Below are 17,729 nucleotides of genomic sequence, written 5' to 3'. Positions count from 1 at the left end.
TTTTTTCAATTCCTTAAAATATTAAATTTATAAGACCTGCTCGATTCCATACGTCATATTGTGCCATACATAAACATAAACCTACGTAGTACATAAATAATACATGTATTTACAATAGTTTAAAATGAAAAAAAAATGGCCTGACGATGAAAAACCGATATTAGTATGTTTAACTTTTGGCATTTGGCTCCCTTATCAAAAAAAAAATTCAAACGGCACTAATAAAACTTGACGACCTTGACGTCATATAGTTCCTTAATATTAGTAAAATTCTTAGTCGCTCAAAATTGTAAGAGTGTGAGGGAGAAACCTAGAAATAAGAATCACGGAGAATCATCGTATCTCTCTGGCTCTCTACATTTAATGGACTTAACAGACTCGTACGTTTAGTGAATAACGGAGATAGGAATTCCATATCCATATGTTTAATATCTATGATTTTATTTGAGAACTATATATCATCAATCAAACTTAATTTTATTCTTTATAATTAGGTAAGTATTTACTATTTCTGGATGCCAACCGTCCGTCCGTCCGTTTTGAGTGTTTTATGATTTCATACATATCGTGTGCGCGAGCGTTGTTAAATTTAATGACGTTCCATCCATATGGTCATGGTTATTGTGTAAATGAATGATATTGACTATCGTTATAGATCAATACGAAACACACACGCATTGAAAATATAACGTCGATGTATCATATTTTATTTACGACAGCCGTGTAGGTGCCTCTATTTATTGTTTATATTATTATTGTATCACAATCGGTAAAATATTATCGGCACAATCGTGTTTATTGTGAATAGTGTTTTTTTCTTTTTACAAACACGCGTGGATACCACAATATAGGTTTATTTTTATACCTACGTAAAAGAAAACTATATTGTGTCATCGTCGTATTATAATTATTATAGTTACATTAGTAACTATACATACGATTACGATATTATGTAGTGCTCGATGTGTTCATACATCACTATGTAGGCATTTAAGTAGATATTATAATACATTAATACACTGTATACAATGCTCCGTAATACTAGGGCAGATAGTCGGAGAGCAATAATAGTTCATATTATTATTGAATATTGATTATAGGTAGTATCATCTATAGGTGGATACGGTTTTATTCGAGCTGAGCTAATTACCTTTTAGTTATAGGTATCAGTATATTATTATATGTGGTAAAATCGTTGAAATACGCAACAGAAATAAATAATAATACAGCACAGGTATTATACGTTTAATATGTATAATATTAGCAGATGGGTAGATAAATATCATTTCAGTATTTGCTTTTGCATTTTGATATTTTAATACTAAAATACATAATACAATGTTTAAACATTTTTTATAAATAGTACCCTTATATACACAAATAATATTGAAACATAATATGTATTTTATCTATACATAAAACGGTTATTCATTATTATATACCTAGTTGTTTGAATACGATAGCTCAGGTTAAACTTAATTAAAACAAACAAGTCTTAATTATTTATATACGATCTTACTTTATTTCGTTTTTCGAGCGGCTACGTCGCGTGCTTACTGCAAGTTAAACGTTTCGTTCTCGACTGTACAAAGTCCGATCGATTGTCACCGAAGACCGCTAGCCGGACCTTTCTTATCTCATAACATTTTATATTTATTTCCTAATAATTATATACCTAATATATATGTGTACAAAGATTTATCGTACGCAACATTGTTATTAAATATTAACATAGAATATGTTGTCATATTATGTCTGTGTTAATAACAAAAGTTGACATAAAAATAAGTAGGTAAATTTTGTTTTGTGTTATATTATAATAAAATATTTAGTATTTATATTTATATTTTTTAAGAAGATGGTAACAGATCCAACTGGTCACTGTTGATGATGATTTTGTATAAGTATTAATAATATGTGATGTACGAACGTACGATATATATATATAATATATCATTAATGTGTTATTTCCTCTTTCTCGCTTTCAGAAACCCGCAATGGGCGCAATGATTATCTCCTTTCCACTGACCCACTATATCAAATTGAATAACCCCAGCTCCTCCAGTCCAATAAATTATCCCGCTTCCTGTATTTTGTGCAACGTTGTCAGAAACACGCATTATTATATCCTTTGCGATATAACATAAGTATACACATGCTGAATTCCGACACGTTTTGATTGAGTTTAATTGAAATATATATTGTGTCGCCGTCTATATTTGATATTTTGTTAAAACATAATATTAGGTTTGTATACATATATCGTATCGTAACAAGCGTTCTCGTTTCTTATTTTTATGTACACACACTCGCAGCATCACAAACAACAGCTACCTATCGATAGCCATACACGACTAAGACTGAGTAGAATTTTAGGGGAGATTATTCTTTTAACATAATATACAAAAAAGTGAACGAAACACATTGAATTGGCCATGACCACACTTTTCTATTTGTATATCATTGTTAATCTGCGGAAGCTGAAATATATTATTTTACATAAATAACATTTTTATATTTTAAAACAATTTTTGTTAAACGATCAAATTGATTAGTACCCTTTTAATAAACGTAGCTCTTGTATAGTTTTTTCATACCTACCTGGTTATTGTGCAGGTTTTGTAAATGTTAGTATAAAAATAGGTTAGAACGTAAATAATTATTTATAAATTTGGTTAATATTATTTGATTTTTCTATCATGTTATACCATGTTTAATAATTTATTATAGATGTTAATGTTCATTCAAAAATAATTCTTGTAGTCAGTCTTTTAGGTTGGAAAGCTGGATTTCTATTTTAAAAGATTTAAATGACAATACTTTTTACGTTTGCTAATCCATTCTTTTACCCATCGCTTCATATTAGTTATCCGTTTACTTGGAATAGAAAACGTTAAATAATTTATTGTTATGCACGCTTTACGACGATTTTCGTCTATTATTATAAAATTACTTTTTTCAAATAAATAAAGACACGTTTACAAAGAACAAAGTAATTGACAATCGTTGTTCAACGAAGTTTGCACCTTTACCAGTCGAATGCCAAACAAACTGAGTGATGACAATAACCTACTGACCATGTGAAGAATACACTGTCAGAAATGTAAATACTGTCAACAATCATACTGATCGTGTGATAGCTACTTTATATGTATAAAGTCCGAAAAAGTTTATAGTATTACATTAAATATATAATTAACGTAAATGGAAAAGATACAATATTATTGAATAAACTATAAACCACACAAAAAACTATTGATAAATGATTGAATGAATAATGAATGATAGACCTTTCTAGCTATTTTGTTAGCAAATTTCAGTATTTAAAAAAGCTTTCTATTAGTTTTAAATATATTATTAAAATTATAAATAAATAGTAGGTACTTATAGGTAGGTAGTTATTATTATTTGATATATTATTACAACTGCGGTCTGCGAAACTTTTCCAGTGATTCGGTTTCCTTATTGACATATTGTTAAATCGAAAATACGCATGCATTTTTCCCATGCTGTGCCTTTAAGTTTTACAATTATTTTACGCATAAATGACTGTAAATCGCATCAATCATAAATTTCTGGTGAAATAGGTTAGGAGAGAGAGTTGAAACTCGAAACCACCCCAAAACTCTCCTCTATGACTTTTCGTATATAGGTACGCCTCTGCTACAAACACTACATTAAGCTATATAAGAAAATTAATATTTTACTCGTCGAACATAGTGCCACGGAATCTTAGTAATTATTTCAAGGGAGCAAATGCCTTTTAAACCCGCCTCTCAAATTACATATTATATCACTTATTATAACCGTTATATCGTCGGTTTTTGATTTGGCTAAAATATAGCAGTTAGTTTAAATTTTTTGGAGTAAATTAATCAAAATATATTTTTATGAAATCATTTTTTGTTAGTCATTATATAATAGGTATATTTTATTTGTTTATTTTAAGTGCCTGCCAGAAACGTGAATGAATGAGTGTTTTTAATTAATAAGAGGTTTCTGCAAATCACATCAAAATTAAAATAAATTTGTAACTATAATGTATAACTGCAAAATAATAATTATGGAGTAGGTATAAAATATTAATAATTTGTATCCAAAACCTCGCGGATTATGCCGATTTCCAGATACCTAACATCTTATAAAATCCTTTTTAGATACCTATTTAATAATTATATAAATTCAGATAGGTACACATTGTACATTTTAGTTTTTCATACATTACAATTTATTTCTACATTTTGATACTCATAATACATTATTAAGTCTAAAAAATATAACTTTTTTTTTTTTTTTGATGGATCGTGATGTTTAAAATAAAATAAAAAATTACCATTGCTGGACATTGTTTTTTTCAAAACGTCACAAAACTTGATGGTTTTTTTTCCATATGTACTTGACACTTGTATTTCTTTTGGTTTTTATTATAATATGTATTATACAAACTTCATCACTTTGTTATTCAATTTACATTGCCGTACAACTGTCATTTTGCTATTGTTACGAATTGGTTTGATTATTTTACACTTCGATGTGTCTAGTACACCAATATTCACGTTGTTTGAACAATAGAGAATGTATTCAAGACTCGAGTAGATATTATCATCCATAACATACCTATTTAATATATACACAAGTGTTCCATTTAACTACCGAATACTTCAATTTTTTCAAACAATTTTAACAGAAAACAAGAATATGTACGAAACAAGGTACCAAGTCGCTTTGTTGTATATTGTAATCTGTAGGTGTCTAGCGTAGTAGCGTACTTGAAAAGGTCACTGATGTAATTGATATATTACATTTTAACTCATAGGTATGACAAAACCATTTTGAGAAGACGCGGTCGCGGTCTATCAACATATGTTTATACAGGTATTTTAATATTTAATATTACCTACATATCTATATATTATCCCTATTATAATAGGTTAAGTTAGGTTCTCGGACAACAAGGCCGAAAGCAATTGACCCCCGGGACAGGTTAGACTTAAGATTTGTTTTGATTGTTATCAATTTTTCGATCTGCATTTTGTTTGTTTACGTGTAAACGTTAGTTTTAACAGTTGTGATATTCGCAAAGTTAATTATTATTGTTTGTTCGTAATTATTTTTTATGATTATTATTATTATTATTATTATTACGAACATGACGCTGTTTATCGTTTTCTATGTGGCAGTTTTGTATAATGAGAAAACTGTCGTCTTCTCAATATTCCGCATTAGACCACTATCTGATTAGAGTCAAATTCTGTCGTATATATATATATTATATATACGATATATATATATATATATGTATGAAAAAAAATTTATTATATTTTTCAGTACCTATATATGTAAATTTCAATGTTAAAGCGTGTTTATTTTTTTTCACTTATTATTTTTATTTATTGATTTTGTTCTGTTCTCGAAACATCGTTGAATGTTTTTTTCTGTGTGTAAATATATGAATGGAATGCTTACCGCAAATGTTCAAATAAACACCATCATCCATGTCGTGTGATACTTCCCGAATAAAATGTATTATTATTTAGACGGCGTGGGCGTTAATTGATTAATTTTGATGTATTTTGGTTAAATATTAATTAAATAATAATAAAAAAATAAATAAACAATGCTAAAAAAAAATTTCAAAAAGAAAAAACAATGCATATTGGAAAATGGAAAACCAATTTTTTTTACACATTAAGACGTATAATAATAACTTGAACTAGAAACACAATGTACGAAGGTAAGTAAGAGTATGTTCATAGTTCATAGAGTGAGAGTTCAAAAAGATTTCACATTTATTGAAACAATAATCAAAATTGATACACATTTCGTAGGTATTAAAAAATTTATCTAATTTAAAGTTCTTGTTTTAAAATATTATTTGTAGGTATATAAAGATAAGTGGTCAATTTTTTTATTTCAACTATAAATAACTATAAGGGTTTATTTAAATGACTACAAATATAGGTACTTATTCAATTATTTAGATTAAAGCATTTTATTAGTTCTTTATTATTTTTTTTTCTTATTTAAAAATTTATTTGTAACCTATAAGATTATAGATTTTGCTAGATGGGGCGTCCTTCGCGCACAATATAGTATATATTCTGTACTTTTTGCATTACATTTTAAAATAGGTAGATGATTAAATGATTTAGTTCAATATTTGCATAGGTTGAGGTCGAAGCTTCAAAGGGATTAAGCTTTCAAGGCCACCATTAATATTATAATACACTCAGTAGGTAATTACCAAGCAATTTTACTACAGTCTGACACGATTGAAGGATATAGGTACCTAACATTAGATTATATTATAATGTAGATTGACGACGTATTCCTTTAGGTACTTAATGTGTAATCGCAACAAGTGAAGTAATATATGTAACTAATGTTGCGGCGGGATTCTTAAAAAACTTTTTATGCATGCACGAAAAAATGTAGGTACACAAAATCTTATTATACATAGGTATGTTATACGTATATGCTTTTGTTTTATCGTTATTATAATAATTATGGTTCAACTATGGTAACTACACAATATATAATATAATACGAAACGATATTTACTTCAATTTTTATTTAAATCGAGTTTTTAGCTCGTACTATCGGTAGTTAGGTACCTATAAAAATTGCATATATACTATTATATATTGTATATACGTGTTCTATAATACGACAGTACGATGACACACACGCTATATACTATGATAGTGTATGTGACGTTTACGAAGGTCGAAAGACGAAAGTATGATGTGTCACCCACCTACGACATTTATTTTTCTATTTCGTTTAATACTGAAATTTGTAGTGTTTTAATAACGGTTAGAATTGACGATTCGAACCAAACGAAAAAAGCCGGTCGGTTCAAAAAATAAAAAAAACTATAGGTACGACTGTTACGCTGCTTTTTTTTTTTGCTGTCGTTAAGTTTGCCCGTCATCGATTATTCGTGTATTTAATGACACTAACTGTACATTTTATATTACGTAAGACATTAAGTTTTAAGATCGTCTTCGCTACCACACATATACCACCCCGTCACGGCGTCACCGGTACAGCCACTGCAGGAGATCCCTCCCAAGAGTTTTACTTATGTAATTTCGCACAATAATATAATAATACCGTTCTGGTATATAATCCCTATAGCTATACTATTATTACACGAAGTATCTACATAATATGTATAAACATTTTCCGCTGAAATTAATTATTTGTGCGTTTATTTATAGTTCAGCAATATGAATACTACCGTGTAGCTTATAATTTATCTATATGTAGATAATAAACGGTCATGTATGTTCTTGGGGTGTGTTGGTACAAGAAAACATCTATACTATACATATTAGTAAATATGTGCACTATACGTTTACATATTTACATATAGAACAGAGCGTAGGTGATGTAATTGTGTCAAGTCTCGACGGAAGGTAAATTAACATTGACAATATTCGAGCGTCAAAGCAAGGGGGAAAACGTCGAGTAGGTACGCCACTGAATATATATATATAATACCTAGTATTGGTGCGCGTGGGTTACAGGTTATGTAGGTTTACGTTCACACATACATGATACGTATCTAAGCAGATTCTATATTTATACATATTAAAATGTTTTTGATTAATTTTAAACAACTTTATAGACACACATATACAATATGGTTTAGTATAGTTTATATAGTTTACCACCTTTATGAACTTATAGCAGCGCAACGATATTAATTGGTATAGTTTTTTAAAAACAAATAAATTAACTGATTATTGTATAATATAGAGTGATTTGGGACGGAACCACGGTATCAAACAAAAAGTCAAAAACCCTACAATAACGAATATTTAATAACGGTAGAGACAGTCTAACTAACAAATCAAGCTGCAAGTTGTTTTATAAAACTTGAATTTATTGATGTGTTATTTTTAGTAAAAGTGCTTCAAGGGTTTCATGTAAGTTTTTCAATATTGATTTAGAAAATTCCCATGGGAATTTGTATTGCAATACAGTGATACATTTTTAGTAAATTCAGAAGTATCAAGAACATATTATATCGACACCTTCAAACAGCTCAGTCAAAACCAATTTATTTTAAAATGTATAAATAATTGTAGTGCACACCTCTGTATCCAACATAGAGATAATTAAAACAATATCGTAAGAGTGAGATCAAATAGAAATTGTATAAAATTATAAACGGCACCATATTTTAATGAACAAACAGATTTTTATAATTTGTTGTTATACCTACTGCAGACAAGTTCAGTTTTGATTTCAGGTTTTTTTTTTTAATGAAATGCAATAAATAGGAGGTGTATACTATATCTACGTTTTAATATTTAAAACTCCTTTGTGTGTATTTAACAATGCACTTACCCAACGTCTTGAAGAGAAAACACAGCTATTGTCACTTCGGTGTCTAATAAGTACATACAGATAGTTTTAGAAGGTATACATTATTATTGACGCAAAAATGTGTAATAAATAATAATAATAATAAACCAGCATTTAAATTACGAGAAAAAAAACAATTGAGACTTAATCTTTCATAAAAAGGCAACTTCCCACAGTATTCAAATAATCATAGTCTTGTCAAGTACTCCTGAATACAATGATATTATGCATAGTATACCTACGGGTTACGATTTCGTCTATCCATGCATGTAATTCAATAATGAAGGGTTTATGAGCATTATGTTAATATGTAATCGTAATATATAATATAAAATAGGTATAGGAATCTCAATGGTACTCGGAAAACTTATATAGGTGTTATGTAAAAACAAAAAAAAAACATTTAAAATGAAATTAGAAATATTGATAAATAATTAATATTAATTTAAAAAACATGCTGTAATCAATTAAAAAAAAAAAGAAAAAAATGAGAAGTTTGCAAAATAAAATAATGAATATTTTATTTAAACTATTTATTGTAGTACCTATTGTACAGCTAGTAAACGTTAGCTTATCGTTATTATCCTATTTTAATACTTCATAATGTAATTTAGTTTCTAAAAATAAAAATTATTGAATTTACTTATAAGCTATAACATTCATAATTGTGTTCTAAAGGGATTTTTTACTCTTATTGGGGTGTTAGAGTTTCCTTATTTTATTTTTTTTAAACTGGGACAAAAATTTTTTAGGGAAAATTGTGACACTCCTCTACAATCAGCCACCAGCCTTAGGATGCTAAGATTCTATGATGCACCATAGTTATAGTAATTTTATTACTAAAACTATAATGCTAAGATAAAATGTAAACACAAATTATTAAAGTTTAATTCCAAGACAATTATTTCTCCCAAAATACCCCATTGGGAGTTGGGACATGGGACACCAAAACGCTATATTCAAAACCATGACAATTCAAGCCAACAGGAACGTATGGCAATTATCTATGTTGTGTGACTAATTTTAAAACTTGCATTTGGTGTTCTATACATATAGGTCAAAAGGATATAAAATGATTGGGAACCGCTGACCTAACCTAACCAACAATAGTCTATATTCTAGTTATTATAAAAGTCGACTATAGGTTTATATTATATTATTAAATTAAGCTATAGTATACGTTTATAAATTTATATATATATAAGTGTTTGTATGCATACGGGGAATATTATACTAATAATAATATGAGTATATGACCTAAACGAGCTTCTACAAAGAGTAATGTTTGGTCAATGACTCATTGTTGGTATAATACTTAGTGTAAACAACGTTTACAATATCGATTGATAACCAGTTTTGGTTTGAAAATTAATAACAAACCATAGTAAGTTATTGTAACTATTAATAAACTTTTTCATATGTATATAAGAAAAAATTGTATACACATTACACACCTACTACTTACATGTATTTATATAGTAAACGGAATAAAAATTGCTAAGAAAAAATCCTCAACAAGGAACCTCGGAAAATCCCTGAATTAAAACATTATGTTTCCTAATATTTTAACTATAATTTAAGAATTGTAAATTTTCATTGACAAAAAAAAAAGGTTATTGATGAGTTTACAGTTTAATGTGTATCTTTTACAATATAATGTAAGGTAATATACACACCCACCTTATCTATAATGGGCTTACGAACACGATTTGTATATTCTTTAACTATTTTGTTTAATAATTATTTAGCTTTTAATTTAATTTATCAATCAATCGAAATATATCATATATACTTTTTCTATGGTTTGTTAACTACTAAAGTAAGTAATAGTTTAATTTTTTAATTTTTTGTAAAATGATGGTATAGGTACCTAATGGCTAATGTGTTAAATAAATACTCTATATTCTATTAAGTTAAATTTTTTAAATGTCTCTTAATAGTTGTATTTATTATAGTTGATAAAAATAAAAAATTATACTTCCTACCTATCTATATCTTTATTTTTATATACATATATTTTTTTGTTTTATTCATTATTGTCCGGGTGAAAATCTACTAAAAATTACACACAACATTTTTGTACAATAAGCAGGTTTAATAACAATGAATACAATATGAATGGTGAATAATATAAATTGAGAGTCATCCAGTAGTAACACCCTGCACATATGTTAATTATTGAGATATGCTAAAACAAAAGGTCCCATATTCCTTTTTAGTTTTTAGTCTTCGTCGAGAGTTATCAGTTATCAGATAGTTTATTCATAAATACATTAATAGTTCGATGATTAGTTTGGGAATTTGTGCGTGTGATTGGAGTTTACTACAGCAAGGTAATACATTTTAGAGATTCGATTAAAAGTTTGAACTTTAAGATCTTTCTAAAAATTATTGTTTATACCTATATAGCTGCGTAATTTACCTGTAGTATAATTATGTTTCAAATACAAAACGAGTGATAATGTTTCAATTTTGATATGTTAGTTATACTTTTGTGGCTATAATACTATATTAAGGTTATTTAAAAACGAAAACGTGTTTTACAATTTATGTATCCAATAATTTGTATCCAATTCTATATTATGTGTATTTATTCTTAGTTACACCAACATTTCAGAAACGAAACAAATTATATTTATCTACCTCGAATTTTTTTTTTTATAAAGGCCACAGTCAATAATCATGTTTACATTTATTGTACATGTAATTATAGCTCGGGGAGGGAAGAGAAACGTAATTCAGAAAGGTCACTAAACCTTTTTTTGTAGTGAATAACCTCCTACGACATTAATGTACAATGATAAATCGATAAATTGATTAACTTAAAAAATATGCATATGTATATAGTATTTCATAAATTAATTAAATATTCATATGTATTATTTACGTATTGATAATTATATTGATTACTAAAAGGAATGCATTATTGCACTGTCATATTTTCAAAACATAATTCATTTAAACCGTACGAACCGTTTAAATAGAATTCAAACACAAAAACCTTATATAATATAGTATAGGTAGGTATACATATTATGTATGTACTATGTATAATCTATATACTTATCTACTGGTGACTGGTCTAAAAAATATTCTTTCTTTCAAATTTGATTTTACTTTATTCTTAAAAATAACTAAATAAAATGTACTCCGAAGGTAAAATTTCATACATATTTTATGTTTATACATTAGTAAACAGAGAAAATAACTGACAATACACCCGCGACCCGCATGGTACGCATGTAAAACATTTATAAAATAAATACGTATACTTTAATAAAAAATTTAAAACTTTAATGCGCAAAGATTATAATATAACGCTTTTATCATCAATTTATCACCTATCTTCCAACATTAATCGCTAGATACATATACAATGAAATTTTCAAATATTAATACATGCATCATATCAATGTAATAAATTATAATGTTTGAAAATTTCATAGAATATATTATTTTGAAGTAGGTTAATTATTTACATTTTTATTTTTATTATTGTTTTTTGTCTAGTAAAATAATATAATATTTCATTTTCAGTTTATAATATTTTTGTATTAGGTATAATGTTTCAAAATGTAAAATAAATAATAAATATGTACCCAATTTAATGTGTAATATGTAATTATCACCTAAATTGGCACCTAACTTATACTCGTAACGCAAGTAGAACTAAATAGTGAAATAATTAATGGAATCCAATATTTCAAAATAATATGGTGAAATATTACAAATTTCCAACAAAAAATAAATGAATTTATAATGTCATATAATTATACTATTATAATTGTCGTGTTTATTTTGATGTTAATTTATTTTGCGTAGTTTTATTAAAATAATATAATAATATAATATAGTGTAGGAACATCGTATACATGAATAATAAAATACAATATTGTATTTTTTTTATAAATTCGAAGGGCAAGTCGAAACACAGCAGGAAAATAAGATAAAACTATGAAGTGACCTAGGTCCTATAATACGTGCCATATTTTATTTACAATATTTTTCTTCCTATTGTCAAAATCTGATACAATAAGTGTATGTTTCACTGTAAGTATATAAGTATATTTATAATATCTATTACACAAAAGATATATTAGGTATTGTATAGGTACCGGTACCACTACCAGTTACAATTTAGTGTGACCATATTATAAAATCTGAATATTTCTCCGAAAACTGTAATTTTGAAACATTTTTTCCCTGTATAATAATATATCTACCGTGATTAAAAAACAGAACATATCTTAGAATACATCATGGGTAACTCTTAACAGAAAAAAATAAAATTATCGTATTGTTTATTCTTAATATATTTTGATGATTGTTTTTTGTAGTTATTTATTTTTTGGATAATAAAATTTATATTATTTAGTACTTGAATTAATAATACACCTAATGCATTGCACTAAAATTCGAAACGTTATAAATTGTCAACCGTATTTCCTTCGAATGACAAATAAAATGATTTGAACACAATATATATAGTACCTATATACCTAACGGTTTATTTTATTTGCGTTCTATGTTTCATTATGTCTATTGTCTATATAATATGTATATGAACATAAAATAATAGATATATTGACATAAATGATAAATATACAATAGGTACTTTAAATTTATGGGAATAACATAAAACACATTTAATATTTTTAAAAGACACATTTATAACGTTCTTGATGTCTTTAGTTTAGTCTTAACCCTCAAATAAAACAAAAAATGAAATAGTCTGCCGAAAATGTTGATGTTGAATATTATGATAAAAACATTTTTTTTTTTAACGTATTTTTATAAACCATTCTCATATAGTTCCAATTTTACAAAGCTTTAAAAGATTTAATGTAAAAGTAAAAACTGTCCATTTGAATTTGAGGGTAAAATGTAAGTCAAATTAGCTAATCAAAAAATAATAAAAAGAAATAATAATTCAGATAAAAAAAAAACACCCAACTTACACCATAATATAAATTCTAGTTATATAGTTAATCATAAAATAGCAATCTCAAATTATATTATATAAAAGCAATGATACAAATGTCTTAAGTTCAATTGAAAAATTAAAAATTACTTGATATTTGTCTTAAATAATTGTAGTTTACCAATTTAAAATTTTCTATAGCCTTGGCTATTAATATACTCACCATTTAATCAAAAAACTCGATTCAAGTTTATATAGGTACTATAATGCCTATTAATGTAGTTCGTAAGTATATTTTATAATTATATGTTTTAGTGTCAATTTTATAGTGCTTAATAAGTTAATAAGCTATCACTTATCACTTATCATTGACTATTTTTTAATTGGAAATTTAACTGCAGTTGCTCATTTCAATTTGTAGTTTCTCGTAAGTTTATATGTACTACAACTACAATAACTCATTCATCTACCTACATATAAATATATGTATATAATATTATGCCTCAATATAATTACAATGATTATTGCTTCAATATGAAGAGATATACCAAATATTTAATAATCAGCTAAAACGCAACTATATCACAAGGTTAAATCAAAAGAACGTTAGAACAAAAACTAATACGTCTAAACTTAAGCCTCAATGAAATGGATAATTGATGATGCATGAAAAAGTTTGCAAAGAAAAATAGCGCTGAAATGGCTAAGACTCATATAGAAACCAAACCGGACTCTTTAAACATAATATTAATTGAAATAAATAAACCTGTTATACTACACACTGTAGATAATCTACTTAACTGATGACATAAAAAAATTAAATTGTGTTTCAGAACCATTATTGTCTCACTGAAGTGCTGAATATAAAAATCATCGAGTTAATCCAATATTTCGAATATATTTTATAACTATAATAATTTAATATTTATACCTAGATACATAGTTATTATTTATATTTTGTTTAAATATAAATATGTACCAAGATTACTAATAAACATCTAAAATTCGAATCATCAACTGTACAACACATATTACAAAGCATATAATATACTCTGTCTTGAGTTTGTTTAACAAGAGAAAAAGTCGACTCTGTGCATCCCCATGCGACATCCGACCTTTTAGATTGGTTCCACTATAACTACATACTGCAAAGTGTCACATAAAGTGTTTTGTCACAGGGAAAAATATACACATATATAATATTATATATTATGGACACTATATTATACACTCATAGTTCATTTAGGTGCTTGATACGTTATTATTACGATTCAAATAGTTGTTTGCTTCCAAGCATTTATAGTGTTAATTTTCAAATCCATCTACGTTATTCCGTGCAGAGACTTATTTAAAACCTTATTATTGTAGATGTGGAACACGTAATAATATAGTCGTTTTATAATAATATGTGTGTAGAGCAAAGATGAACTAGGTGAATATATTGTGTAGTCTATTTGCCTATATGATACCTATTTAGCATAATAGCATACAATAATATATGAATATGTTATAATGTACAATAAAGGCATTACTACATGATAAACGCAGAACTTCTCACCCCATTACCCTAATAACAATTATTATTTATCCACTTCAAGATATCAAGTAATATTCACCCTGATATAGTATACCAATGCAATACATATAGTTTATTTTATATAAAACTGTTTGATTTCATTAACTCTATAAAAATTATAAACAGAGGTTAAACTATTGCATTTGAGCGTTTTTCAAATCTGAAGGTACGGTTTTAAAGCATACACATCAAACACATTCATTGTTGTTCATTGTTCAACACCCCACTCTATTATCTATCATGCCTTCACTCTTCAGTACGCATCAACTACTAAATTACTAAATTACAAAACTACTAAATATGAATTACTAACTATATAATATTATGCATTTTAAAAATTATTAATTTATATAATATAATACTATACTATAAATAAAAACTGAAGATTTACTTGATAATGATCAATAAAAAATTGACTTTCTTCAAATTTTAGTATTTTATGGTATAATAATTATTATATTGACATTTATTTTGACAACATTTCGGGAAAAAAAATATTTTGTAAAGTTCCAAGATTTTGTCAATCGTTGTAAAATAAGTACCTTTTTTAATATTATATACTATGAAAAATGTTTGATAATTTTGGGGGGCTTTCGATATTTTTGGGGGGGCTAAGCCCCCCCAAGCACCCCCCAATCTCCGCCTAGAATCCGTACCTAGTCAATAGTCTACAATACTGAGTTTTGCTAGTATACACATACTTTTATTTATGACTATTAAATTGGTACATAATATTATTTTTATCATAATTATGAATATACTTAATTCTGTATCATAAATACTAATTACATATTTATATTATTGTTATAGGTATAGCCGTATAGGTATGTATAATATCTATGTATATACCTATGACCTACCTAATTAAATTATTATGAGATTTAAATAATCTATCTGTGATCTAATTTTGCATTTTCTTTCATTACCTATATAATATTGGTACTCATTACATTACTGACAATTGACCCTGCAGGTACTTACAATATTACTATTAAGATTCAGCATTAAAACTTAAAAGATTATACAAGGTAACCGATAAAAAACAAACGGAAAAATAAAGCACACGTACAATTATATATAGTTCATTAATTTTAATGACATTTGATAAAACTAAGAATTGTTTTATGTCATTATTATTTCAAATATAAATTTAAAAAACCCAATATAATTATTATTCTTAACCGATTTTAGCTAGAAACAATACTGTTGTCATTGCTTATAAATCGTTTTACCCATAACTACCTACTCTATATACTAGGATGACTAAAAAATTTTTAGCAACCTAATTATTTTTAATTTTTTCCAAATACATTGTTATACAATTTTTTTAATAGATTCTTATACTGCAACAGCTTGCATTACTAAATATATTCGTAAAAAGTCATAATAACATTATTTTAAATTCTTGTTTTCTTAGGGCCTTGAAATTTGAACGGTAATCTGAACCCGAAATCGTTCTTTAAATCTAACCAATAGCGGCAATAGGTATATATTTATAGTATTAATATAATAAAAGTGTATTAAAAAAGTGTATACTATGATTTATTAATTATTTTACTATAGTTGTACGATTGTATGAGTATTTTACAAACCAATGGAGGTTCCCTGATTATGTTGTCCCTCTGAACTAAACTCTAAAATACTAATTAGTAATTACTGATTACTAATATGATATAGTATAGTAAAATTATATATTTTTTTCATTAAAGAAACATAACAATATGTCATGATATTTTTTTTTTAGGTAATCAGAAACGGAATACGTCACATACATATGGCATTAGCGACTTATATTTATTTTATAGAAAAATAATATATGACAAAAATTAAAACTAAATATTAAATTAATTTAAAATCACACTTACGATAAACCTTTATTAGTCTTACATTTTTATACGCAAAAGAAACATTTATGAAAAATGATTTATTAAAATACCTATTAACAATATGCAAAATTTTTTTTAACAAAAGAAATAATTATTAATTAATAACCATGTATCAGAAATATAGGAAAAAAGTACTTTATCTCCAGAAATTCACATCGTGTTGGGTATTCATTGAGTTTAGTTTTTGAGTTACTATAATATATAAGTATAGATAGGCCACTCCAAAAAGTTACATCAAGGTTCAAGATATTTCTATACCTCATGCGCTCTCGAACTCACTATACTTGAATTATAATTAAATCGAAGGACCTCAGCGAAATTTTGTACTGTAGAAATAGAACGGGCTCATTAAAAAAATGTTTATTATTATTATTTAAGTTTTTTTTCTTTTTCTTTTGTTATTACAGTCATAGAGATTATATTGTTATAAATTTTAAAGAATTCTAAAACGTATTTGTATCTATAATCTATACATTACATACCTACAACCTACCTAATATAATACATTACTATAGAATATAAAATAGATATTTTTATATTATGTTATAATTTATACACATAATATATTTATGTTATGAGTGAAAGTGAGTGATGAAGATGCCTATATAATATAATCTTATAGCCTATATTATATAGTATATAAGTGTATATATTTAACGTGTTTGTGTTTATTATTTAAAAGAATTATACAATTAATTAAATTGATTCAAATTTCTGTGAAAGTAGTATAATTAGGTACCTACCACATTCTTCGATGAGAGACGTTTGAATTCTATAAGATCGATAAAATATCAAATGTTAACTCGAGTATTTACCCTAGTATTTTGTAAAGAAAATAAATAGTTGATGTATTCGGGATTACAGCAGCCAAGTTAGCCAACCATTGTGTTTCTGTAACAATACAATTCACGATGTACATACAATTTTAAAGTAACTAACTAGATTATACTTAAGTTAGAGTTCAAAATAT

Source organism: Aphis gossypii, chromosome 2, assembly GCF_020184175.1.
Source record: "Aphis gossypii isolate Hap1 chromosome 2, ASM2018417v2, whole genome shotgun sequence".
In the NCBI taxonomy this organism is placed as follows: Eukaryota; Metazoa; Arthropoda; class Insecta; order Hemiptera; family Aphididae; genus Aphis; species Aphis gossypii.
This window is presented reverse-complemented; position numbering follows the sequence as displayed.